The sequence below is a fragment of the Corythoichthys intestinalis genome, chromosome 4 (assembly GCF_030265065.1).
Source record: "Corythoichthys intestinalis isolate RoL2023-P3 chromosome 4, ASM3026506v1, whole genome shotgun sequence".
Taxonomy (NCBI): Eukaryota; Metazoa; Chordata; class Actinopteri; order Syngnathiformes; family Syngnathidae; genus Corythoichthys; species Corythoichthys intestinalis.
Genome location: NC_080398.1, coordinates 35,925,949 through 35,952,700, shown reverse-complemented (window position 1 = coordinate 35,952,700; position 26,752 = coordinate 35,925,949). Strand labels below are relative to the sequence as shown.

The following is a 26,752-nucleotide window of genomic DNA, read 5'->3' as shown; positions in this document are numbered from 1 at the left end:
TATATTCTATCGCCATTATTAACAACACTGGTCATACTGTCATAATTTATAGATATTGAGTGATAACAAACGTTAGGAACGTTAGCGTCTTTGTGGTGCATTTAAAAAGTGTAAGATTCTTCTATAGTGTGTAGTTGTACACTTTTTGTCACAGACAGTGTTGTCACAGATTACCTGAAAAAGTAATTTATTTACTGATTACGCCTAAAAAAAGTAATGCAGTTACCGATTACTTTATTATCAAAGTAACTAAGTTACTTTTAAAGTAATTTATTGATTACTTTTGACCAATTTTTCTCCCTTTCCCGCCTTAACATAAGAATCACAACAGAAAAATGTCATCACATGTAATTGACTTTCCGATAATTGAATTTAAAGGGGAAGATCAGAATTTTTCACATAAGGCTTAATCTTCGAGTTAGTGGAGGTTTAATTAGTAGATGGAGTTGATTTTAACCACCATTGACCCGTGCTAGCTTAGCCACTCTGGAGCCTTGAAACTAAAAAATAACTGACAAGCTGCATTGAATTTCTTAAAATCAACTCCACCGACTAATTAAACCCTGCTAATTTGAAGAATGAGCTCAAATGTCAAAAATTCTGAATTTCGGGTGAGGGTTTAGGGGTTAGGGGTTTACATATCAGTGCCAATGTAAGACAATGCAAATTGACTGCACAACAATCAACAACACACAAATGAATTGCACAGTGCAATAATGCGCGCGCACAACCTGAAAGTAAGCCATACACGCACGCGGTCAATTTGGCCACAAAACGTGATGGCAACTAAGCACTTTACACTAAATCGGACTTTTAACACATCCAAAAGATGCTAAACGAACACGTCATCACGGCATAAGGGGCAGTTTAAATGGCGACTCTGCGACACAAGACGCAATGACTGAGTAGTGGAATGGCCTAGCGTGTAAATGGTGTCGGTGAAGATGAAAAATTCTGTATCCTGCCTCCAAAGTGGAAGAATTCGATTGCGGGGGATTGCATATCAAAGGCTCCTGCGGCCCGATAACATCAGCACTCGTACACATTGGGCGTGCGCAGCGTTGCTAATAAACATTAAAAACAGCAAATATGGCGGAATGTCGGCTTTAATTTACTGTTTTAATAATATTTTTTAAATTAAATATGTTGAATGTTTCCATTTTTGTGCTTTTTTGAACAAAAGAAAAATGCCATTGCTTTGAGTGGGCGGGCATATTTTTTTCCGGGCTGAGGGAGCTTGGTAGGGTCAAAGTGCATCATTCGCTGTCACCCTGTAAATCTGCACTGCCCCCTAGGGCCTGGCATGAATACTACATCGTTTTCATGCGGAATTGCGACATTGTTCGAATGGAGACGGGCTTATATAAATGCAAATTTGAATTTTTTTGTATTCTCGGAGCGACACCATGTAAACGGCCCCTAAATGTGCAACACGAATATGATGTAAACAATGCTTGCCAACTTGGAGCGATGACTACCTGCCGTTGCTATGGCAAATCTACGAAACGGCTGCGCATGTAGAGGGTCCAACCTATCGGTGGAACCCACCAGAATGAAGGAAAAATACTCATGTTCATTCATGGATGCACAGATATCAACATTACCTCACACATCTCGACTTTAAACAGATTAGTGATTTGGAAAAATGAACGCATTAGATTACTGAAAGAAAGAAAATCAGATTACAGTAAAGGGTTAGTGACAATACTGGTCACAGATATATACATACACATTTATACAGTCACACTGTCATATCCCTGACATTTATATATGCTGTAGGCCAGGATTCTAACTAAAATAACCTCAGTTTGGTATGCTTCCTAACCACGCCTGAGCCGTCATGCTCTATCATTGACAAATCTCCACAAATAACACACAGAAGGATGGCAAAGTGACATTTAAAACATCCTCATATTTCACTCCAGTGTGCTTGGCTGAGTTCACATGCGCGTCTATTTTTCTGTCATCATACGCATCAAAATGCTTGACTGGCAGCCACAGAGATCAAGTGATGATGTGCAGCCGTGCTTTAAAATGCAATTTTTCTCTTCCCCATTCTCTTGGCCACAAGATGAAGAAAAACAAATAGGCTGCGGCGTAACTTAATTCTCAAGATAAATCTATCAGCGGGAGCGGTAGTCGTTTCTCGCAGCGCCTGAATGAAAGTCATATTCTGATGAGGTGGGATGAGGTTTGGACTAGAGCTCATTGATAATCAGTGCTGAAAGTAATCCTATTGTTTTTATGTATCTACCAATTGGTTTGTTTTCCCACAGGATTGTATCGCAGTTTAGTTCAAACAATATTTGGGAGAAAACATGCCTGTGGGGACGGAATTTTTTTGTTTGCAGGGACACCACGTAAATTGATCTCGTGAGATTTTATTTTCGCTCAGTGGAACTTTGCTCAAGATGAACTAATGGAATTGTTGAACTTATTCAACTTCGATCCAACCAATTTTTGAACCAATGATCATCACGAGGGTCACAATTAGAGATGTGCCGATCGATTGGGTCCGATCAAGTCATTTTAAAAGTATCGGAATCGGCAAAAAAATATCTGACATGCCTTTTTTAAATATATATATATTTATTTTAATTGAATAGTTTTCTAATTGTATTTAACGTTACAGACATAATGTCTTACACTCATCCAGAGTAGTTTTGGCTTAAAGTAGGGCTATCAAATTTATTGCGTTAATGTCTGTAATGAATTTTTAGAAATTAATCATGTTAGGTAATTAACACAATTCACGCATGCGCTGCACGACCCACTCACGCATTGTCACGTTCAATCTATAAAGACGCCGTTTACCTATAGTTAGCGCTAAAAGGCAGCGTATAATGATTAGTAGGGATGGGAATCGAAATCCGATTCCAATTCGGAACCGGTTCCGAGTGTTTCGAGGCCTCGACATCACAATGAAAAAGCCTTAACGATCCCTTTAACGATTCCTAAAGACGCGTGTTGCGTCGGGACGTGTCTTGTTGTCCAGACGCATCAAACTAGCATGGCGCCAAGAACCACTCGCTCCAAAGTTTGACTACACTTCACCAGGAAAGAGTGTGAAAATGAAAGGTTACGAAGGGTAAGCACGAGCATTGCACCCATAAACATAACAATGACAGCACGTAGGTTCAAACGCTCGAAAGTGTGTCTTCATTTCACGAGGAAAAATTACAACAAAGCGACTTGCAGTCATTGCAAGGTGGAGATAACTGCATCGGGAGGGAATACGACTGCGCTGTCCTCACAGAGAGGCTAAGGCTCAGTCCTGGCTATACAGCTAGCTAAACTCCCAAATGACGATGCAGAAGACGTTGGTATAATTTGCTGACTTTATTCAACCATCATTTGAAGAGTGAAACTAAGAATAGAAATGACACAAATCAATTTCGTCCCCAATAACAAACAGGTTTGCATCAACGTAAATCAGCGATGATTAGCTGCTAATAACAGTATGGTTAGCATTCGTTCGCTAGCATTAGCACATCGTTCAAACCACTACACAACTGGATTTAAGTGTCCGATCGCAAGTGGAAACACAACAACAACAACACAAAAGATGACACATACAGGCATTGCCTCTGTAGATATTAACATTAACAAAGAACGTAGGCTCGTAGAAGTGTTTCCCTCTCTCACCAACTCGCTCACTCGCTTGGATGCGGCATTTCTTCTTCGGGTGTAAGCGCGTCCCCAAACTGCGGCCCGCGGCCCAAATACGGCCCGCCTCCACATTTGGTCCGGCCATTTTGAATTTTTTTTTTTTTTCTCAATCGTGTTATTTCCTGGCCTTTTTCCTTGAAGAATTCAGAGAGGATTATTTGGTTATTATCTATTTAATTAATAGTGTTTTTATTATTAATTATTATTATTATTATAAAGAATCCAGAAAGGGTTATTTGATTGTGGCTTTCTGAAAAACAATAATTTTTTACATTTATGCACTTCTGCAATCGTCACACTTTTCTGTTACAAACTGACCCCGGCCCCTCATCAGAGACGGGAAAAGTTATGTGGCCCTCACAGGAAAAAGTTTGGGGACCCCTGCTTTAACACATATTGCCAAAGGCAGAACACCAACCTATCTGCCAATATATACCAATATTTTTTATTTCTATTAGATAAATGTTTCAGTAAAATGTTACACATTCTTGTGTATTTGCCACTTATTGCCACAGTTAACATTGAGGCTTTGGGCCTCTTTTGATCTCGTGAGTTTGTAGGGTTGTGACTTCTGATTAAAAAAACTGGATGCCAATCAAAACATTTGTTCTTCTTTTTCCCCAAATTACAATCGATAAGAGAATCGATAAAGAATCGAATCGTTAAGCAATATCGATAATGGAATCGGAATCGTTAAAATCCTATCAATTCCCATCCCTAATGATTAGAGAGAATTTTGACAGCCTTTGGCGCCATTTTTTATGTGGCTAAAGCCTTACCTCTCTCAGCAATTAAAAACAACGTGGGAGGCAATGTGGGGGAGAAAGGTAGTAGTTGATCAATTTCTTAACACCCTATGTTCTTTCCCAACGCAGAGAAAATATATTAATTGGTGCCCCTACGCACAGTCATGGTTGCACTTCCCATCATGCATTTGGGCAGAAGTTAAATGGCTGCAGTATCATTTACTAAAAGCTCAACAAATACACTAGATGGCAATATTTAGTCACAATATACAAAGTCACATTTATCCTTTAAGAATTACAAGTCTTTCTATCCGTGGATCTCTCTCACAGAAAGAATGTTAATAATGTAAATGGCATCTTGAGGATTTATTGTCATAATAAACAAATACAGTACTTATGTACTGTATGTTGAATGTATATATTCATCCGAGGTTTATTCATTTTTTTCTTAATGCATTGCCAAAATGTATATGATGGGGAAAAATTATCGGGAATGATTGGAATTGAATCGGGAGCAAAAAAAAAAAAAAAAAGCAATCGGATCGGGAAATATCGGGATCGGCAGATACTCAAACTAAAACGATAGGGATCGGATCGGGAGCAAAAAAAAACATGATCGGAACAACCCTAGTCACAATGATATGATACAGATTGCCAGGCAAGTCTACAGTCCCTGACAAAAGTCTTGTCGCTTATCAATTTTACAATTGCTAATAACCCGACTTTTAATTATTCAATTGGTTTCAGAAATGGCTCATACGGAAGCTAAGACTCCCAAATGATGTTGAATGTACAAAAATGTATTTGTTTCACTGAAAAAAGATTTATCATTTAATGAAGACATAATGGTCAAATTTTGGCAAGACGAGTTTTGTCGCCTACAGAAAGTAGTGTGAACATTGAACAAAAAATGTACTTCAAATACAAAAATATGTAACATAACATAAGAAAATTAAGTAGTGGTGCTGTGAGATCCACATTTAATACTTTGTATGACTTCCATGGGCTTGAAGGACTGCATCCATGCGGTTCGGCAAGGATTCATATAATTTATTGATGAAGTCATCAGGAACATCAAAGAAAGCAGTCTTGGATGCCTCCCAGAGTTCATCAACATTCTTGGGTTTCGTCTTTCATGCTTCCTCTTTTATCCTACCCCAGATTTGCTCAATGATGTTCATGTCTGATGACTGGGCTGGCCAGTCCTGGAGGATCTTGATCTTTTTCCACTGCAGCAGAGCTCCACGAGACCTGGTCACCTGAAGTCCCTGTGTCAACCAGAGCAGTCTTTCGAATTCTGTCTAGAAATGGTCGAATCAGTGGCCAAAAACCAGCATTAAACAAAAGACAATTAAAAAACCGTGTGGCATTTGCCAAGGCCCACAGCCTGTCAAAAGGATTGACGCTGGAAAAGTGGCAAAAGGTGGATTTTTCAGATGAATCTTCAATTGAATTACACCACAGTCCCCGCAAATATTGCAGGAGACCTACTGGAGCCCGCAGTTTGGTGGTGGCAAAATCATGGTCTGGGGTTACATCCAGTATGGGGGTGTGCGAGAAATCTGCAGGATGGAAGGCAACATAAATAGTCTGAAATATCAACAAATCTTAGCTGCCTCTTACATTCCTAACCATGAAAAGGGACAAATTCTGCTTCAATCTCTACCTCAAGGTTCCTCAAGGCAAAGAAGATCAAGATCCTCCAGGACTGGCCAGCCCACTCACCAGACATGAATATCATTGAGCATGTCTGGGGTAGAATGAAAGAGGAAGCATGGAAGACGAAACCCAAGAATTTTGATGAACTCTGGGAGGCATGCAAGACTGCTTTCTTTGATGTTCCTGATGACTTCATCAATAAATTGTATGAATCCTTGCTGATCCGCATGGATGCAGTCCTTGAAGCCCATGGAAGTCCTACAAATTATTAAATTTGGATCTCACAGCACCACTACTTAATTCGCTTATGTTATGTAACATATTTTTGTATTTGAAGTGCATTTTTTGTTCAATTTTCACACTACTTTCTGTAGGCGACAATTTTTGTCTTGCCAAAATTTCACCTTTATGTCTTCATTAAATGATAAATCTTTTTTCAGTGAAACAAATATATTTTTGTACATTCAACATCATTTGGGAGGGTCTTAGCTTTCATATGAGCCATTTCTAAAACCCATTGAATAATTAAAAGTCAGGATATTAGCAATTGTTTCTACAAAATGGATAAGCGACAAGACTTTTGTCAGGGACTGTAGATTGATGTGTATAACGGTAAAATAAATAAATATGGTTGCACATAGGGGTGGTCAAGACACCTCACCATTGTTGTTTTCGTCATCGATGAGGGTTACGAAAATGTTTTGTAGACGAAGAATTTTTTTTTGTGACAATGACGTGATGATGACGAACGTAAATGTTCACACTGCGTCGTATTTTCATATTGTATGCATAGGCGGAGTTTAAATTTTGTGGCGGGGGGGTAAAACATGTTGATGACCTCGAAAAGCTATGTTAGCAATTTAACTTACAAGATATATGCTCGGTTATTAGCTTAGCCCTTGCTCGTAAATACAGGCACCCTAGATATGTATGTGTGGGTGCGTGTGAGCGTGCAGGGTTGTCCGTGGAGAAGTAGACGCCGATTTTTTGCGTTCCGCTGAGATATCCAATTCAATGCCAAGTTTTTCCAGTCACTCACACCCTTGTGAAATGAATCCTCACCACGGTGAGTGTGAAAATAGCGGGAGGCAAAACAGGAGACAGCATCCTTTTTGACTGAATATTCCAGCCAGGAATATCTATATATAAATTAGGGTTGTTCCGATCATGTTTTTTTGCTCCCGATCCGATCCCGATCGTTTTAGTTTGAGTATCTGCCGATCCCGATATTTCCCGATCCAATTGTTTTTTTTTTTTTTGCTCCCGATTCAATTCCAATCATTCCCGATATTTTTTCCCGATCATATACATTTTGGCAATGTGTTAAGAAAAAAATGAATACAACTCGGACGAATATATGCATTCATCATACAGTACATAAGTACTGTATTTGTTTATTATGACAATAAATCCTCAAGATGGCATTTACATTATCAACATTCTTCCTGTGAGAGGGATTCACGGATAGAAAGAAGGATAAATGTGACTTTGTATATTGTGACTAAATATTGCCATCTAGTGTATTTGTTGAGCTTTCAGGAAATGATACTGTAGCCATTTAACTGTTCTGCCCAAATGCATGATGGGAAGTGCAACCATGACTGTGCGTAGTGGCACCAATTGATATATCTTCTCTGCGTTTGGAAATAACATAGGATGTTCGGAAAAAGATCTTGCCCACATTGCCTCTCACGATATTTCTAATTGTTGAGAGAGGGATTTAAAGGCTTTAGCCAACTAAAAAAAGGCTCCAAAGACTGCCAAAATTCACTCTACTCATTTCACGCTGCCTTTTACCTCTATATATAGATAAAACGGTGCCATTATAGATTGAACGCGACAATGCGTGAGTGGGTCGTGCAGCGCATGCAGTTATTGATTAATTAAAAAAAAATTAATTACCGTTAACGCGATAAATTTGATAGCCCTATTTGAAGCCAAAACTAAAGACTCTGGATGAGTGTAAGACATCTTGTCTGTAACGTTAAATACAATTAGAAAACGATTCAATAAAAAAAAAAAAAAAAAATTTCAAAAGGCATGTCCGATATTTTTTTGCCGATTCCGGTACTTTGAAAATGACGTGATCGGACCCGATCTTGCTGATCGATCGGGACATCTTTAATATCAATATACATTGAAAATTAGCGTTGTTTCCAATCATTTTTCAAGGGAATTCTGAATCCGGCTGCTTAGGACAGCTGTGCTTTAACGTCATCCATTGAATGTGGTACGCCCGGTTGTGGCGTCTTTAGTGGGACAAACTGAAACTCCGCTCACCATTTTGGCGGTGCTCTCTGGCATTTGATGGTCCACATCTTCAATCCTTGGTTCTCGCTCAGTAGCTGTTGTCGCTTTTGAAAGCTTAGGTTTGACAAAAAATTACGAATATCCATCATGTTTCTTCTGTCCTCAGGTGGTTTTGGCTAAGCAAAGCAAATGACCGTCTCTAAGGTGCTAGTCACATGATCTGTTCGAAAATTTGGTAACACTTTATAATAACTATCTGTTTACTAGTTAATAGATCATTAGTAAACTGTTGATAAATGATTTATTGTTGATTTGTGAAGTATTTGTTAACAGTTTGTTAAGCATTTAAAGGGTGTTCTTAACCTGAAACACACTTTGTGTAGAAACGTTTCAAGTTTTTGTGTGTAATCTTTTCAGGTGAAGAAATGCCGTTCACTTCAAAAGAAAAGGCATTTTGCAGGCAGCGCTCATGTTGTACATTTATGAAAATCTGCCACAGAACCAACAAATACTTGTACTTTTCTTTGTGTATTTAACCAATAAAACTTATGACCTTCAACATAAAGTGTATATAGTTGTATTAGGATCCATCAATTAGCATGGGCATTTAGAATGGGGTCAACCATATTGGAACACCCTGTAAATGCTTAACAAACTCTTAACAAATACTTCACAAATCAACAATAAATCATTTATCAACAGTTTACTAATGATCTATTAACTAGTAAAACGGATAGTTATTATAAAGTGTTACCGAAAATTTATTTTGACCCATTATAAAAATATTTTTTTTGTTAATTTCCTTCATTTTTGTTGGTGGTTTTATTGCTTTACAACTTTTATAGACAACGTTTTACCGGCAAAGTCTTAATTTTAAAGTCATTAATTTGAAAGTCAATTACATGCAATGATATTTTCGGCCACCAGGGGGAGCTATGTCCCATGCCATTCCCTAAATCTCCGCATATAATTGTACGTGGAGTACGTCAGCCTGCATCGTACTGGGCTCACCCGTGTTAGATTTTGCTTCAAGTCTGGAACGCAGCTTGAAGCAAAATTTAAAACCCGGTAAAATTTGTTTTCATATCTTGGCAAGAGAGAACATGCAATGTTGCTTTAGCCTTTAAGTTCTGTGCTGAGTGATCATCACACACTAAATGCTACTGAGTAGCATTGCATTTGCGTTAGCAAGTAGCATTTAGCGTTGCGAGTGTCGTCTTAAATTCTCGGACAACTTTTTTCTGTACACGCAGTTCGTTGCGTCGAGGTGGGTTTAATTAATCGAAAATAATGTACTGTTTTCCTGATGAGTGTGTATTATCATCACGAAGTTGGCTTCGTCCTTGATGACGATACAATATATGCCCGTCTGTCAATATTCATCCTAAATTGTTGTTTTTTGGATTAAAACTTTTGAATTTTAAAGACGAAAACATTTTTAGTAATTTTCGACTAAAACTAGACAAAATCTGAATTGTCTTCAACTAAAACTGGACAAAGACGAACACATTTTGAAAGACTAAAATATGACTAAGACTAATAAGTATTTTCGTCCAAAAGACTAGGACGAAAATTAAAAGGGATGCCAAAAACAACACTGTGCCTAACTAACCATCTGTAATAGTAGTCATTCTTTGCAGAGGATAAAAAATATATACCGACGAATAAAGGTTAGTTATTTGTCTGTGTTAATTCACCCTTTATGTTCATATATTTGTTGTTTTAAGGCTATTCCACTGCCACACCAAATGGGAGTCACGACAAATGGTTTGAAACCTCTTTCAATTATAGCAAAAACTTGGTCCAACAACTATTTGCATCTCGGAAACACCTTAAATCCGTTCACTTATACCAAGACACAAAATATTATTATTATATTTTAATTTAATCCTAGTCATTTACTTTGTTCCATAAACTGATTCTAATGGTAACGACTATGCAGGGGTGCTGGAGAGGAGGGTCTGTCGGGAAGTCGAATTTCAGATTCAGAAGGAGCTGTGTGATTTTTGTCTTTTGGAACAGTGGGTGGGAGTTCGCCAAACCGGTCTACATGTTTTTTGTGGATTTGGAGAGGGCGTTCGACCGTGTCCCTAGGGGAGTCCTGTGGGGGGTGCTTTAGGAGTACAGGGTACCAGGCCCCCTGGTAAAGGCTGTTCGATTTCTGTACAAACGGTGTCAGAGTTTGGTCCGCATTGCAGCAGTAAGTTGGATTCGTTCCCAGTGAGGGTTGGACTCTGCCAAGGTCGTCTTTGTCACTAATTCTGTTCAAATCCCTTATGGACAGAATTTCTCGGCACAGCCGAGGCATTGAGGGTGTCCGGTTTGGTGGCCTCAGAATTGCATCTCTGACTTTTGCAGATGATGTGGTGCTGTTCGCTTCATCAAGCCATGATCTCAACCTGTCACTGGAGCGGTGCGCAGTCGGGTATGAAGTGGTTGGGATGAAGATCAGCACCTCCAAATTCGAGACCATGGTCCTCAGTCGGAAAAGGGTGGCAGATCCTGCCCCAAGTGGAGGAATTTATGTATCTTGGGGTCTTGTTCACGAATGAAGGCAGGAAGGAGAGGGAGATTGACAGGCGTATTGGTGCAGCGTCTGCAGTGATGTGGACTCTGCACCGGTCCGTTGTGGTGAAAAAGGAGCTCAGCCAAAAGGCGAAGCTCTCTATTTACCAGTCGATCTACGTTCTTACCCTCACCTGTGGCCACAAGCCTTGGGTCGTGACCGAAAGAACAAGAAGAAGCTACAAGCGGCCGAAGTGAGTTTCTTCTGCAAAGTATCTGGGCTCTCTCTTAGAGATAGGGTGAGAAGCTCAGTCATCCGGGAGTGACTCGGGTCGAGCCGGTACTCCTCCGCGTTGAGAGGAGCAAGCTGAGGTGGCTCAGGCATCTGGTTCGGATGCTTCCTGAACGCCTCCCTGGTGAGGTTTTCCGGGCATGTCCTTCTAGTGGTATGCCCCGGGGACAACCCTGGACACACTGGAGAGACTATAGCCCCTTTCACACACATATCCCAGTAAATTCCTGTGTAAGGTGACGTGGGATTTACTCGTGTCATTGCCTTCACACATGGAGAGGTATCCCTGGAATGACGTGGCATGGACACTTTCACAAACTTGGCCCGTTTTGCGGACTCGGCGCTCTCTGTGCGCGGAAGGCTGGTGGCACGATTTTATAACCTGGACATTATGTAATTTTTGGTTGGCATTGGCTGTCAAATTCTGTTGGTCAGATCGTGTTTTATCACAGTGGAAGCGTTTCCAATGTCGTACCTGCAGCCAATTCAAGCTCATGAAGACTGTATTTAAGTCCAGGCGATCCAAGAGAAGGGTGCTGAGGTATCAACTTGCTGGGTTCCATTCGAAGCCTTGTACTCTCGAATTTCATGCATTGGCTCTCTGCCTCCCGCTTAGGTTAGTACCGTATTGGCCCGAATATTAGACGGCCCTGATTATAAGACGACGGCCTTGATTATCGGACGACCCCCTCTTTTCCAAGACTCAAGTTTAAAAAAAGACTTTTTAAACACCAAATTAATTTTTATACAGAAAATATTTACAGTACATCTAAAACAAATGATTGTAACAATATATTTGAGAGAAAAAGCATGTTATTTTGCCTCATTCAAATCTTAATATCTGAACATTTAAATATGTAAACTAAAGTGCAATCACATTCGTAAGTGAATGGCTTCTGGTTTTTTAATGTAAATGAACCAATCTATTGTTTTAAAACAACAAAATTGCAATAACTGCATTAACCATCAAAGTGAAGTCTAACTGTAACTGTAGTCTTGAAACAAATCTGAATAAGGAAAAACATTGCAATAAAATAATGCAAACTGGTTAAACCATTGGGTTAAACTTGAGAGTAGCTGAGATCTGTCATGACAGAACATCGCTTCAATGATATCTGGCGCCATCTAGTGTCGTGAATGGGTATAATATCTAGACCGCGGATATAAGACGACCCCCACTTTTTCAGTCTTACTTCAATGCAAAAAACACTGTCTTTTATACGGGCCAATACGGTGTTATTGATCCCCGTTGACCTACATTCACGGACACATCGTGTTATTCCCCCTTTTCCGTGATTGCGTGTTTTTTTGTTTGTATTTAGTAAACCCTTGAACGCTTCCCTCCGTTGTTTTTCTGCTTTGAGGTATAATCTTGTTTCCGCAGTTGCGGACCCTAGCATCGGCAACAAAATAAACCACACATTTCCAAAGATGGACGATGGGCTCTCTTCCTCGGCTCTACGATCCAGTAGCAATTTGATTTCGTCATGTTTTCAGTTTAACTTTGCTATTTCCAGTTAGCCATGTTGATAATTACGATGTTTGTGTACCGCTTTTCATCTTACTGCGAAGAAAGAGGAAATGACCATGGGCCCGCCATGATATTTACGTCATCAGCCATCGTGCTGTGACCTGGGAATTTAACGCTTGCTTTCACACACACCGCTTCCTGGGAAAGTCCTGGACATAATTCTAAGATGCGACCCGTTAAATGTCCGCGTAATCTTCGTGTCAGTCGACCTGGGGAATTGCTTTCACACACAATGGCTACTTGTTTGAATACCGGGATTTTAACGGTGTTCAGGTATATGTGAAAGGGGCTTATGTCTCTCGGCTGGCTTGGGAACGCCTTGGGGTCCTGCCGGGGGAGCTGGTTGAAGTGGCTGGGGAGAAGGATATACCGAAGAGTAAATGCTTTGCTGATTCTGCCCAACATCAGTGAAAGGTAATACTGTATATTAGGGATGTAACGGTACACAAAAATCTCGGTTCGGTACGTACTTCGGTTTTGAGGTCGTGGTTCAGTTCATTTTCGGTACAGTAAGAAAACAAAATGCAAAATATAAATGTGCTAGTTGTTTATTACACACTTTTGTGCTTTCAACAATAGGAACATTAGCCTGCACAAAGCTAGAATTCTGCTCAAAAAGAAGCGGGTATTTTAAAATAATGCAACAAGAATTTGCCTTTCAGACCCCGCGTATTGGTCAGCTTTCTTTCTGAAAGAAAGAAGAAAAAAGAAGTCCTTTGCTAAAGAGAAAAGCAATCCCAATGACAAAGATTTTAACATGTATTTTACAAATGAAATGCCTCAATGAATCATTTTTTTTTCTTCTTATGAACGGTTTTCAAAATTGGTGATTGGTGGATTTTCTCAAGTTACAGCGCAACACAGAAATTAATAAATTTATTGTGTAAGCAGGATCTGTGTATTATTCTTATTATTTAATTACAGGTGTTTTAGCTCATTCCAATTTATTTAAATGGGCTATTATTTATTTTATTATGTGTTTATATTTCACAAATGTGATTTAGTATTCTTTTATATTGTATATTTTATGTTGTGTAACTTTAGTTGCTATGTGAATTTTAGTTCCTACTTGTTTTGTTGTGGTAGGAGGGTTTTGTATTGAACACGGGGCCGTGTTCGTTATTATTATAGCAGAGAAGACAACAGTAAATCAACAAAGACAAGTCAACTGTGCCCCGATCTACCACTCAAGAGATCTGATGGACTTAAAAAGTGGGTTACGATTGCATATTAGTTTGAAAATCAACCGGATACACCATATTTTTAGACGAGTGACTTCCGGTCTGCCCGATCCTAGCTACCGGTACTAGTATTGACGCAGGAGGGTCGCGTCTCGCGTCAAATAGTAAACTCTGCCGTTCTTTTCGCGTGCGTCGTGTTGAGCCACTTCAGGGACGCGTCTAACACGCGGCCGCACTGCGACTGGTGTGCATTGGCTGATTGACTTTAACGCCCACGTTTCATTGCGTTCTCGCGGTGGCCACGTTGTCGCGCCGTTGACGTTTCTGGGTTATACTGTCCTACCATGTTGGTCCTCATTATAGTAGAGAAGACGGAGTAAACATAACCTACACAAAGAAACTGTAACCCGATCGACTCACAGCCTCAAAAAGTAAGGGTTACATTACGTCAGAAACTCGTTCGGTACGCCTCCGTTCCGAACCGAGCACCACGTACCGAAACGGTTCAATACAAATACATGTACCGTTACACCCTTACTGTATATAACTGAAAACATTGCCCAAATTGGCAAATTTTGTTTTAAAACATGGGTATAAACATTCATACATTCATGATGACTCACAAAATGAATGTATTTGTGGTTAAATGACAATGCCGGGCAGCTTTTTTTTCCATCTGAGCAGAGAGTTTGTGGGCGAGGCTTCGATGGTTCCTGGCAGCTGGGACCATTGGATGCAAATATCACCTCTATCTCACGCTCTCTCACACACACTCCACCGAGTAGCAGCAGTTGGAGGCAGCTGACGCTCACACAATTTTGGATATAAAACCCACCAGCAAGCTTCATTCAAATGACATTTCAAAAAAATATATTAGCCATCTCATTCCAGTGGAAATATAATTCTACTTCTTCTTTTTGAATTGGACATTTATGATTTTTACAGCACTTTAGTCACATTTTGTGTCATAATTACTTTTTATTTTCATTGGTGACAAAATTTTTCCGTTTTTTTTTTTTTTTTTTGTGGGGGAACAAACCTACTGTGGATTTTAACTTCGTAAACAGGTGAGTCAGTCTTTATTTTATAATTGACATTTTTCACAATCATGTTTTAATAGCAGTTTATTCTTTTCTGTGCAAACAGCCTTGTTTTTACACATTGGCTCTGTCAGAGAGGTATTAATTCAACTATTACCTTTTATTATTGTGGTTGCTGTTTGAGCTGTTTTGAATATTTTGATCCTTTTGTGTGACTCAATTAAACAACCACGCCACAATTCTTTTTTCATTGTTCTGTTGTGTGATGGGATTGCGTGCAGTGGACCCAAATGAAGGGAATTAGAGAGGCATGGCTGGGTGGCAGGTGTAACTCGAAAAATTATTTTTTAAAAATACTACAATAGTACAATGTAGCAAATAAGAAACATTTGGAAAAATTCAGCAGGAGAGCCATGACAGGAATATTAAAACTTAATTCCACAAAGAATTATAAACAAACTGATGAAACAATGAGGAACACCTGGACAGTAGTGGATAAGAAAGCTGATTGGTTCACACATAGGGGTCAGGTTCAACAACAGGTGGAAATAATTCATAATCACAATAACAAGATAGGAAGAAGAAACACAAGGGAACCAAACAAAGGAAGTAATGAACTAAAATCAAAACCAACTGACACTGTTCTGCATTAAGTATACAGATTTTATCTTAATGTTACATCAGAATATTGTATTATTACATATTTTGTCCTTGAGAAGTGTTGCTTGAAGAAAAAAAAAATACAGTGATCCCTCGCTACTTGGCGCTTCAAACTTCGTGCCCTCAGTCCATCGCTGATTTTTTTTTTTTTTTTCAATTAGAAATACAGATGAGTCCCGAGCCAATCACGTAGTCTCACTCTCCCTCCTGCTGCTCTTTGTTGGTCAGGCAGTGCACTGGAGTTGCTTATTAAAGTAAACGATGATTGACAGGCGTTTAATGTTTGATCTTGCCACAGATGCTTGGAAGCTTCAAAGCGCCACATGTGTCAATCATCGTTTAACTTGTTAAACGGTTGCTGTGGCAACTCATTGTGTGTAAGTGAGCACCTTGAGCGGACTCAACTCAATGAAGCATTTAACAAAGACAACCATTTTTCGACGTTATTCTTGTCAAAAATAATTCGGTGGGACAGTAACATGTTTACAACATAATTATAATTGTTACATTTGAAGTGCTTAAGAACATTTATTAAAATATATGTTTTTTTAAAATTATATTTTGGGGAAAAAAGTGAAAAAAACATGTCTTGTAGATATACTGCTGGCCAAAAGTATGGGCACCCCTGCAATTCTGTCAGATAATGCTCAGTGTCTCCCAGAAAATGATTGCAATACAAATGCTTTTGTAGTAAGATGTTCATTTATTTTGCTTGCAATGAAAAAACACAAAAGAGAATGAAAAAAACAATCATTATCATTTCACATAAAAACTCCAAAAATGGGCGGACAAAAGTATTTGCACCCTCAGCCTAATACTTGGTAGCACAACTTTTACACAAAATAACTGCAAACAACAGCTTCCGGTACCCATCATTGAGTTTCTTACAATGCTCTGCTGGAATTTTAGACCATTCTTCTTTGGCCAACTGCTCCAGGTCTCTCAGATTTGAAGGGTGCCTTCTCCAAACTGCCATTTTCAGATCTCTCCACAGGTGTTCTATGGAATTCAGGTCTGGACTCATTGCTGGCCACTTTAGAAGTCTCCAGTGCTTTCTCTCAAACCATTTTCTAGTGGTTTTTGAAGTGTGTTTTGAGTCATTGTCCTGCCGGAAGACCCATGACCTCTGAGGGAGACCCAGCTTTCTCACACTGGGCCCTACATTATGCTGCAAAATTTGTTGGTAGTCTTCAGACTTCGTAATGCCATGCACACGGTCAAGCAGTCCAGTGCCAGAGGCAGCAAAGCAACCCCAAAACATCAGGGAACCTTTGCCATGTTGGACTGTGGGGACCGTGTTTTTTTCTTTGAAGGTCTTGTTTTTTTCCCCTTGTAAACTCTATGTTGATGCCTTTTCCCAAAAAGCTCTACTCTTGTCTCATCTGACCAGAGAACATTCTTCCAAAATATTTTTGGCTTTCTCAGGTAAGTTTTGTCAAACTCCAGCCTAGCTTTTTTATGTCTGTGGTAGGGCTGTCAAATGATTAAAATTTTTAATCGAGTTAATCACAGCTTAAGAATTAATGAATCATAATTAATCGCAATTCAAACCATCTCTAAAATATGCCATATTTTTCTGTAAATTATTGTTGGAATGGAAAGATAAGACGGATGTGTACCTTCAACATACTGTACATAAGTGCTGTATTTGTTTATTATAACAATAAATCCACAAAATTGCATTAATATTGTAAACATTCTTTCTGTGAAAGGCATTCACAGATAGAAAGACTCGTAATTCTTAAAAGATAAATGTGAGCACGAGTTAATGTTGATAGTTTGTATATTGTGACTAAATATTTCCATCTAGTGTATTTGTTGAGCTAAACGAAATGTTTGACCAAAGTCTGAGTATTATTTTGCATAGCTATTTTGATTGGGAAGGCCAGTTCTCTTTGCATTGAGCACTTGTCTTTTTGTGAACATTGTTATTATTATTTTGAGAGATAGGAATATTATTTTTTTTTTGTGCTTTCACTAAATGATACTGTAGCGACTTAACTGTTCTTAACTGCCCAAATGCATGATGGGAAGTTGGGCAACCATGACTATCAGTGGTGGCTGCAAATTGCATATCTTCTCAGCGTTGTGTTCAATTCAGGGTGTTAAGAAAATGATCATCTGTCATTCTTCCCCACATCGCTCGCCACAATAGTTATATACTTATATTTGTTGTGGAAGAGATGCCAAAGCTTATACCGATAAATAGCGTGGCTCCAATGAATGCCTGTGTCCACTCTACTCGCTTGTCTCTGCCTCTTAGTTCTTAATATACATAAAACAGCGCCATTGTAGTGTGTTCACAGCAATGCGTGAGTGGGTCGTTCCGCGCATGCGTTAAATATTTTAACGTGATTATTTAAAAAAATGAATTACCGCCCGTTAACGCGATAATTTTGACAGCCCTAGTCTTTGGGTCAGAAGTAGGTTCTTTCTGGGTACCCTACTTTTCACTACTCCTACTCCTTTTTCATTCAGATGCCGACGGATAGTACGGGTTGACACTGTTGTACCCTCGGACTCCAGGACAGCTTACATTTGTTTGGATGTTAATCGAGGTCCGTTATCCACCATCCGCACAATCTTACGCTGAAATATCTCGTCAATTTTTCTTTTCCGTCCACATCTAGGGAAGTTAGCCACAGTGCCGTCGGCTTTACACTTATTGATGACACTGTGCAGGGTAGACACAGGAACATTCAGTTCTTTGGAGATGGAATTGTAGCCGTGAGATTGCACAATGCTTCCTCAAAATTTTGCTTCTCAAGTCATCAGACAGTTCTTTGGTCTTCTTTCTTTTCTCCATGCTCAATGTGGTACACACAAGGACACATGACAAAGGTTGAGTCAACTTTAATCCATTTTAACTGGCTGCACATTTGATTTAGTTATTGCCACCACCTGTTATGTGCCACAGGTAAGTAACAGGTGCTGCTAATTACACAAATTAGAGAAACATCACATGATTTTTCAAAGAGTGCCAATACTTTTGTCTGGCCCATTTTTGGCATTTTGTGTAAAATGATGGTGATTTTTTTTTTCCACATTCTCTTTTGTGTTTTTACATTGCAAGTAAAATAAATGAAGATATTAATACCAAAGCATTTGTAAGTGAAATCATTTTTTGGGAGAAATTGAGCATTAGCTGACAGAATTGCAGGGGTGCCAATTAGGGTTGTTCCGATCATGTTTTTTTGCTCCCGATCCGATCCCGATCGTTTTAGTTTGAGTATCTGCCGATCCCGATATTTCCCGATCCGATTGCTTTTTTTTTGCTCCCGATTCAATTCCAATCATTCCCGATAATTTTTCCAGATCATATACATTTTGGCAATGCATTAAGAAAAAATGAATAAAACTCGGACAAATACATACATTCAACATACAGTACATAAGTACTGTATTAGTTTATTATGACAATAAATCCTCAAGATGGCATTTACATTATTAACATTCTTTCTGTGAGAGGGATCCTCGGATAGAAAGACTTGTAATTCTTAAAGGATAAATGTGACTTTGTATATTGTGACTAAATATTGCCATCTAGTATTTTTTTGAGCTTTCAGTGAATGATACTGTAGCCATCTGTTCTGCACAAATGCATGATGGGAAGTGCACCCATGTTTGTGTGTAGTGGTACCAATTGATATATCTTGTCTGCGTTGGGAAATAACATAGGGTGTTAAGAAAAAGATCAATTACTACCTTACTTCCCCACATTGCTTCCCACGTTGTTTCTAATCGTAGGGAGAGGGATTGTAACACTTTAGCCAATTAAAAAAAAGGCTTCAAAGGCTGCCAAAATTCACTCTACTCATTTTACGCTGCCTTTTAGCTCTAAATATAGGTAAAACGGCGCCACTACAGATTGAACGCGGCAATGCGTGAGTGGGCCGTGCAGCGCATGCATTAATTGCGTTAAATATTTTAACGTGACATATTAAAAAAAAAAAAACAATTACCGCCGTTAACGGGATAAATTTGATAACCCTACCTTAAGCCTAAACTAAAGACTCTGGTAATGGTGTTATACTTGTATAGACCCTACTCACGTGACGTCACAGCCACGCCCCCGCGCCATGTTGTCCGTATACTCGTCATGTTAATGCATTAGCGCTTCGTAAATTCCTCCTATTATGGCGTGTTTTTCTGCTCGTTAACATTAATAATCAAAATGGTGAAGTCGTGTGTGGTGGTCGGTTGCAAAAACAGAGAAGATAGACGGAGAGACTTGAAGTTTTACCGTATTCCGAGAGACCCGGAGAGGAGAGCGAGATTGACTGCTGCAATTCGACGGAAAACTGGGCTCCAAACGACTACCACAGATTATGTAGTAGTCATTTTATATCTGGTAAGATGCATTTAATATATATTTAGAGGGTTTTGGGCTGACAACCACAATTAAGATCATTGCTAGGCTAATCGCCGACAACATACACTCAGACGTTGTGAATGAACTACCTGAAAATATATAATTATAAGGGGATAATAAGACAGTTGTCATACAATTAATTTACAATTTCACTATTGAGGTCAAAAGCCAAAAAATAAATTCAACTAGGGACAATCTGGAGTAGTGCTATCGCACTTCATATTTATTACATATTATATATGTATGTAGTGAGAGTGCTATTGCTAAACCATTTGAACATTAAAAGCCCTAGCTCCATTGACAAATGACATGAAATACATTAGACTTGACAGTGGATGTTAGCAAGAACAAAAGATTTTGAATTGAAAATTTCGTAACTCACCTTCCCGAGCACAAGATAGATTCCTGACGAATTTTCGTGGACAAGGAACCTGTTTCACCCAACCAGCAACGAAGTATTTATAAGCCTCCGAGCTCTTAAAGTTTTTCAAACTTTGGTGAGAATAGGCTGATTTTGTGTGGACAAGATAGTTGTAAATATCAGGGTAGCTAGCAGATTTCAGGCAAAGACGGCGAAGACAGCGGGTCGAAAAACATCGAATTAGGCATCAAATATGGATCTGGCGAATGGATAAACTGAAGCTTTTCCACATAACGCCTTTTATGTAACGCATCCAATGAGTTTACAGCGTCAGATAACACCGGGGCTTCCATGAATTCCTCTATAACTTGCACGACTAATTGAAAACAATGAGAATAAGTCTAAAAAATACGGCCAATATGGCGGCCGGATACAGTGACACGTCATTTTGTGACGTAGGTGAGTAGGGTCTATAGCGCTTTTCCACCTTTCAAGGCGCTCAAAGCGCTTTACACTACATTGCCATCTGGATGAGTGTAACATATTATGTCTGTAACAAATACAATTAGAAAACGATTTATTCAAAAAAAATAAAAAATAAAAAATAAAAAAAGGCATGTCCGATATTTTTTTGCCGATTCCGATACTTTGACGTGAACGGACCCAATCGGGACATCTCTAGTGCCAATGATGGGTGCCAGCAGTGTATCTCTATCCAATGCTAAATCTGAATAAATACATTGAACACACACACACAAAAAAGAAAAAAAAAATTTGTTTGTTTTTTTTTTGGTTGGGCGGGCCCTACTTCGCAATGTTTCACTTATCGCGGCGGGTTCTGGTCCCCGTTAAATGTGAAAAACGAGGGATCACTGTAGAGATAAAAATCAGAGAAAAGCAGAGTAGGAGCGTAATAACAGGTAGGCAGAATCGTTGCTAGCAGAATGCTAAGCACCATGCTAGACTTCACTTGTTTTCATTTTTTCATCTGGTCAGATGGCCTCCACTTTAATATTTTTCCTTTGCCATGTTTTGGGCCTTACATCGGTTAGAACAATCGTAATGTGCGTGATTTGCTTCAAGATGCCAGAAAAGTTCTTGACTTCTCACCAGGATCAGAGGGATTAAGTCTACGTCCAATTCAGACCATGGGAAAATGTTGGACCATATGCTAACACCACATGTTCTTTAATAAGATTTCTTTAACATTGTTGTAGTCAGTTTTCATTGGATTCTAATAAATGTAAATATTCAATGGCACATGAACTGAAGCATTAAAATCTCAGGCGTACTCATTGTCCTTATCTTCACTTCTGCTGTCCAAATGACAAACATCCTTGTCACGATTAAATATGGAATACGAGATGTTTTGAGGGCAGCGTTTTGGTTGCAGAGGAATGGAACATGATTCAACATTGTGGCTGGAGATAAAAGATCAAGACTGATGAATGGGAATTATGTGACTTTGGTATCAAAGCAGTAAAACGGCACGCATTTTCTTTTAGATTGAACAATAACGTGAGGATAATGTAAAACCAATCGCTAATGTAAAACATAACACACACAAGACTTTTTACCTTTGATTACATCAAGATGACCAAAAAAAAATGACTCACTAGTATAGAACGTGGTGGTCAACAGCTTTACTCTGTGCTCCTGCTTCTTTGTTCAAATACACTTTAGATTAGGAATGACAAACTCACACTTAAAGGCAATTCGTCTGCAATCAATCTGATTAATAGTTCTTGCCCATACTTTGTTGTCAATAAATTTCTGTATTTTAACACTGCAGTTTGTCAAGTCATGTCTGATGGGGGAATAAGGTAGCCGAAAAGCTACAGTGGTATAAAAAAGTATACGAACCTTTTGGAATTCCTCACATTTTTGCATAAAATCACCATCAAATGTGAGCTGATCTTTGTCAAAATCACACAGATGAAAAAACTGTCTCCTTTATCCAAAATCACCCAAACATTTATAGGTTTTCATATTTTAATGAGAATAGTATGCAAACAATGACAGAAGGTGGAAAAATAAGTAAGTGAACCATCACATTTAATATTTTGTGGCCCCTCCTTTGGCAGCGATTACTTCAACCAAACGCTTCCTGTAGCTGCAGCTCAGTCTGGCACATCAATCAGTACTAGTCTTGGCCCATTTTTCTCGACAAAACTGCTGTAATTCAGTCAGATTCCTGGGTTGTCTGGCATGAATCGCTGTTTTTAGGTCATGCCACTGCATCTCAATGAGGTTCAAGTCTGGACTTTGACTTGGCCACTCCAGAACATGTATTTTGTTCTTCTGAAACCACTCTGAAATTGATTTACTGATGTGTTTTGGACAGACACTCTCGGGTTTCTTTTTTTTTTTTTTTTTTAAACCTCTATGAGTATTCTGCGTTGAACTCTTGGCATCATCTTTGGTGGACGGCCACGCTTTGGAGAGAGGCAACAGTGCCAAACTCGCTCCATTTGTAGATCCAGACTTTTAGAGATGGTTTTGTATCCTTTCCCAGCTTTATACAAATCAACAATCATTGATCGCAGGTCTTCAGACAGTTATTTTGACCGAGCAGTGATGCACATCAGACAATAATTCTCATCATGAAAATTCTTACTAGGTGTGTGTTTTATAGTGGGGAGGGCAGCTTTAAACCACTCAACAGTGATTGGACACACACGACTTAAATTGTTTGGGAAAAATTGGTTTCAATTGCGCTTTAAGTCTCCTTAGGCAGAGGGTTCACTTATTTTCCCCTTTCTGTCATTGTTTTCTTACTATCCTCATTAAAATATCAAAACCTATAAATGTTTAGGTGGTTTTAGTTAAAGCAGACACTGTTTTTTCATCTGTGTGATTTTGACAGATCACATTTGATGGTGATTTTATGCAGAAATGTGAGAAATTCCAAAAGGTTCAGATACTTTTTCCTACCACTCTATCACTATCATGAAACAAAGATGTTTGGGTCGAGAGGAACATGCCGAATAATGAAAAAAATAAGAAAAGAGAAAAAGGCTGGATGTAAGACAATATAAACAGTTGTATTAAGAGTTTATTGAAATGCATCAAATCTTGTTCTGCTTAAAATGGCGCCACAACCTACCAAATGTGGCAATGTAGCCATCAAAACCACTTCAGCACATGGAGACCCTCCATTAAAAAAAAAAAAAAAAAAAAAAAAAAAAAAAAAAAACTCTTCAGAGTGAGACCGACTCATTGAAAAGAAACAAGCACAGACCTCTCAACGAGTTGTGTATTTAATTTTTTTGTTGTTGTCGTGAGAAGGCCTGGCTTGAAGTCTCCTCACGAATTCATTCCATAAGTATTCTTTCAGTTTCAGGTCCACACCAGACTTGTTTTGGATGAATCTGACAGGCCTCCAAATAGTCCTGACCCGAACCCAATAGAACAGTTTTGGGATGATTTATAGGGACCAGTTTGTGCTTGACCTTACAAATATGCTTCTTGAAGAATGTTCAAAAATCCTGATAAACACCCTCCTAAACCTTGTGGAAAGCCTGAAAGAACTTCTTATCATTTTATAGAGAGTTTCATCATACAAGTTAGTAGGGTCAAGATTGCTATTTGTTGGTTAATATTTAGGGCAGCTGTAGATGACGTGTTCGGCATGTGGATGAAAATCGCCTCAATGTGCTCTGCCCTGCGAGTAACTAAAGGGTTATTGCATGGTTGCATAGACATAAATGTCTTAAAAAACACTACCAGTGTTGAAGCTGTCTTACAGTGGGGAAAATAAGTATTTAATCTACCACTAATTGTGCAAGTTCTCCCACTTGAAAATATTACAGAGGCCAGTAATTGTCAACATTGGTAAACCTCAACCATGAGAGACAGAATGAGGGGGAAAAAACCCCCAGAAAATCACATCGTGCGCATTGTGTTACTGATAGTGGCCTTTGTTACTGTGGTTCCAGCTCTCTGTAGGTCATTCACTAGGTCCCCCCGTGTGGGTCTGGGATTTTTGCTCCCAATTCTAGTTATCATTTTGACGCCAAGGGGTGAGGAGGGAGTTGAAAGTCCGTGTTGCCCAACATCACTGCTCCAGAGGAGAGCTGCATGGAGGAATGGGTCAAAATACCAGCAACAGTGTGTGAAAAGCTTGTGAAGAGTTACAGAAAACGTTTGGCCTCCATTATTGCCAACAAAAGGTACATAACAAAGTATTGAGATTAACTTTTGGTATTGACCAAATACTTATTTTCCACCATGATTTGCAAATAAATTCTTTAAAAATCAAACAATGTGATTTTCTGTTTTTTTTTCCACATTCTGTCTCTCATGGTTGAGGTTTACCCATGTTGACAATTACAGGCCTCTCTGATATTTTCAAGTGGGAGAACTTGCAAAATTAGTGGTTGACTAAATACTTATTTGCCCCACTGTATATGCAAAGGGTGGTTCATCAAATTCAACCTTATGATTTTCCTCAAAGGCCATTAACTGTGTACTTGAGGTGTCCGATAATGACTTTTTAACCAATAACCGATATCTCGATATCGTCAAACTCCATAAACTCGATACTGACATCAAACCTAGGGTTGGGCATCGAGCATCGATGGGATCCGGGACTAAAACTCCGGTTCTCCCAGAACTGTTAGAATTTTTTAATCTCGATTCCAAGTTTCGATGCCCTGACCGACAACCGGAAAAAATACCTTGCCGAAGAAGTGGCTAATTTAGCTTAGCACAAAAACGTGTTGCTTCGCTTCACATAAATGACAAAAAAGTAACACAATAAACACACCGAAATGATATCAGACCCTCTGTTAAAACGTTCAAACTACAGATTTGGTTTTATCAAGGTTTCCCAACGATGTGTAGGGCAGAGGAGGTGTGTAGCATCTGTACACCTATAGGATTATTTTCCAATTTAAGTAATATGATCTTTTTGCGTACTGCTACCAGTAAGTCACCTGTAGGGGCAGAGGCGTCGCGTCCCATTTGGCAAGCCAGGCAATTGCCTAGGGGCTGGGGCTCGCTCTACATCCCCCCCCCCCCCCCCCGCCCTCATGTGACTCAGAGTGAGAGTGAGTGGCGATTTGGCTTTTCTTTAATTGGCGTACATCCAAAATGAAGAGAAGTTATCCTTCTGGAAGCGACAAAAGAAAGAAAAAAAGCAGAAGAGGAGAAAAGTAAGCAAGACAGCAGTGAGTGTACTATGTTACTGTAGTTTTATGTCCCAATGTAGTCGAAGCCGGGCACTTTGAGTGTCCTAAAAAGCGCTCTATGAGACCGCGGCGTTATTATACTTTTATTAAATATGCTATTGCTCCAAGTCCAACTGTCCCCCTTACTTGCAAACACTCGAAGGGCCCCATGTTGCTTGTTGCCTGGGGCCCCCGGGGACCCTTGCTATGCCTCTGTCTAGGGCAGGGGTCGGCAACCTATGACACGCGTGTCAGCACTGGCACGCGAAGAGTTAACCAGTGACACGCGAGGGCATGGCAAAAAAAAAAAAAAAAAAAATGCGTGTTATGTTTATTGTCGGTTGTATCTTTATCAGTTGCTGAAGCGCCCAATCATGTGGCCGTTTTATTTATTGGTTCTAAAACAGTAGAAGAAAAATGCAAATAGGAAGTTCTTCAAATGTGATTCAATGTGTTACATGGCAGCTCCACTCTCACAACTTGAGTGGCATTTGTGTTCTTTAGAGCAACGTCTGTGAGTATTTTGTTGTCAAATTGAGAATTACACTCTTTATATTGTCTTTAGGTTGCATGTTTGAGGGGAAATGTGTTTGATATTTCTAATTAAGAACTACTGAATACAGGCTAATTGTGCTTGCATATATGGATGGCATTTTTGTTATTTGCAGCATTGTTGCTGATTGCATGTATTTTTTCATTGTTTTAGTTTCACAAAAAAGAAAAGAGACACATAAAGGATTACTGAAAACATCCGGAGTGTGAACCTTTTCATGTTTAGCTGTTTGGATAGCGGAAGCGAGCCCATTTACAATGCGCCTTTTTTACCGGAAATTAAGGCATTTTCAGTTGCGCGACCTGTTATTTAGGGGCTTTACGGGACCGCCCCTCTCACCCACTCTGCCTGTGGCGTTATATGCGAGCAATAATGGATTTTGAGCACACCTCCAGCTCTTCCCCAATTTCTCGACTCCTGCGCTTGTCGGATTTTTTTCTCTGCGCGTTTAATTCAGCCCACGCTACTAACATGTCACGAAGCCGACCAATCAGAGAGCTGGCGGAAGTACACTGTGTTACCAATTGCACTTTTTGATAATTGCAACTCTGCCCCATTGTGTGAAGTGGACAGGCGATTAACGTGGCTTGTTGTGGTCGATTCGCCCGGTGCTTACTTCAGAGAGGTGGTGATGTGTATAAAAACACAGTGACACGTTGGATGGTATTTTGCTGGAGACTTTTATTAACAAAACTAAAACCAGCATGGGACACAGCCACTTTTCATGGCGCTCTTCGCACAACTCTCTCTCAACACCTTGCT

At 39.4% G+C, this 26,752-nt stretch overlaps 1 protein-coding gene and 1 long non-coding RNA gene across 2 annotated transcripts in view; one reads left to right on the top strand and one right to left on the bottom strand.

Moving 5' to 3' along the window:
* Positions 1-26,752, bottom strand: part of LOC130914425 (uncharacterized) — a 118,795-nt gene that overhangs the window by 47,800 nt on the left and 44,243 nt on the right. The gene's annotated exons all lie outside the window — the stretch shown is intronic.
* The window catches only part of rspo1 (R-spondin 1), a 55,600-nt gene continuing 43,472 nt past the window's right edge, over positions 14,625-26,752 (top strand). The window contains exon 1 of the mRNA XM_057833595.1: positions 14,625-14,900. The gene's annotated coding sequence lies outside the window, so the exon portion shown is untranslated. The remainder of the gene's footprint in view (positions 14,901-26,752) is intronic.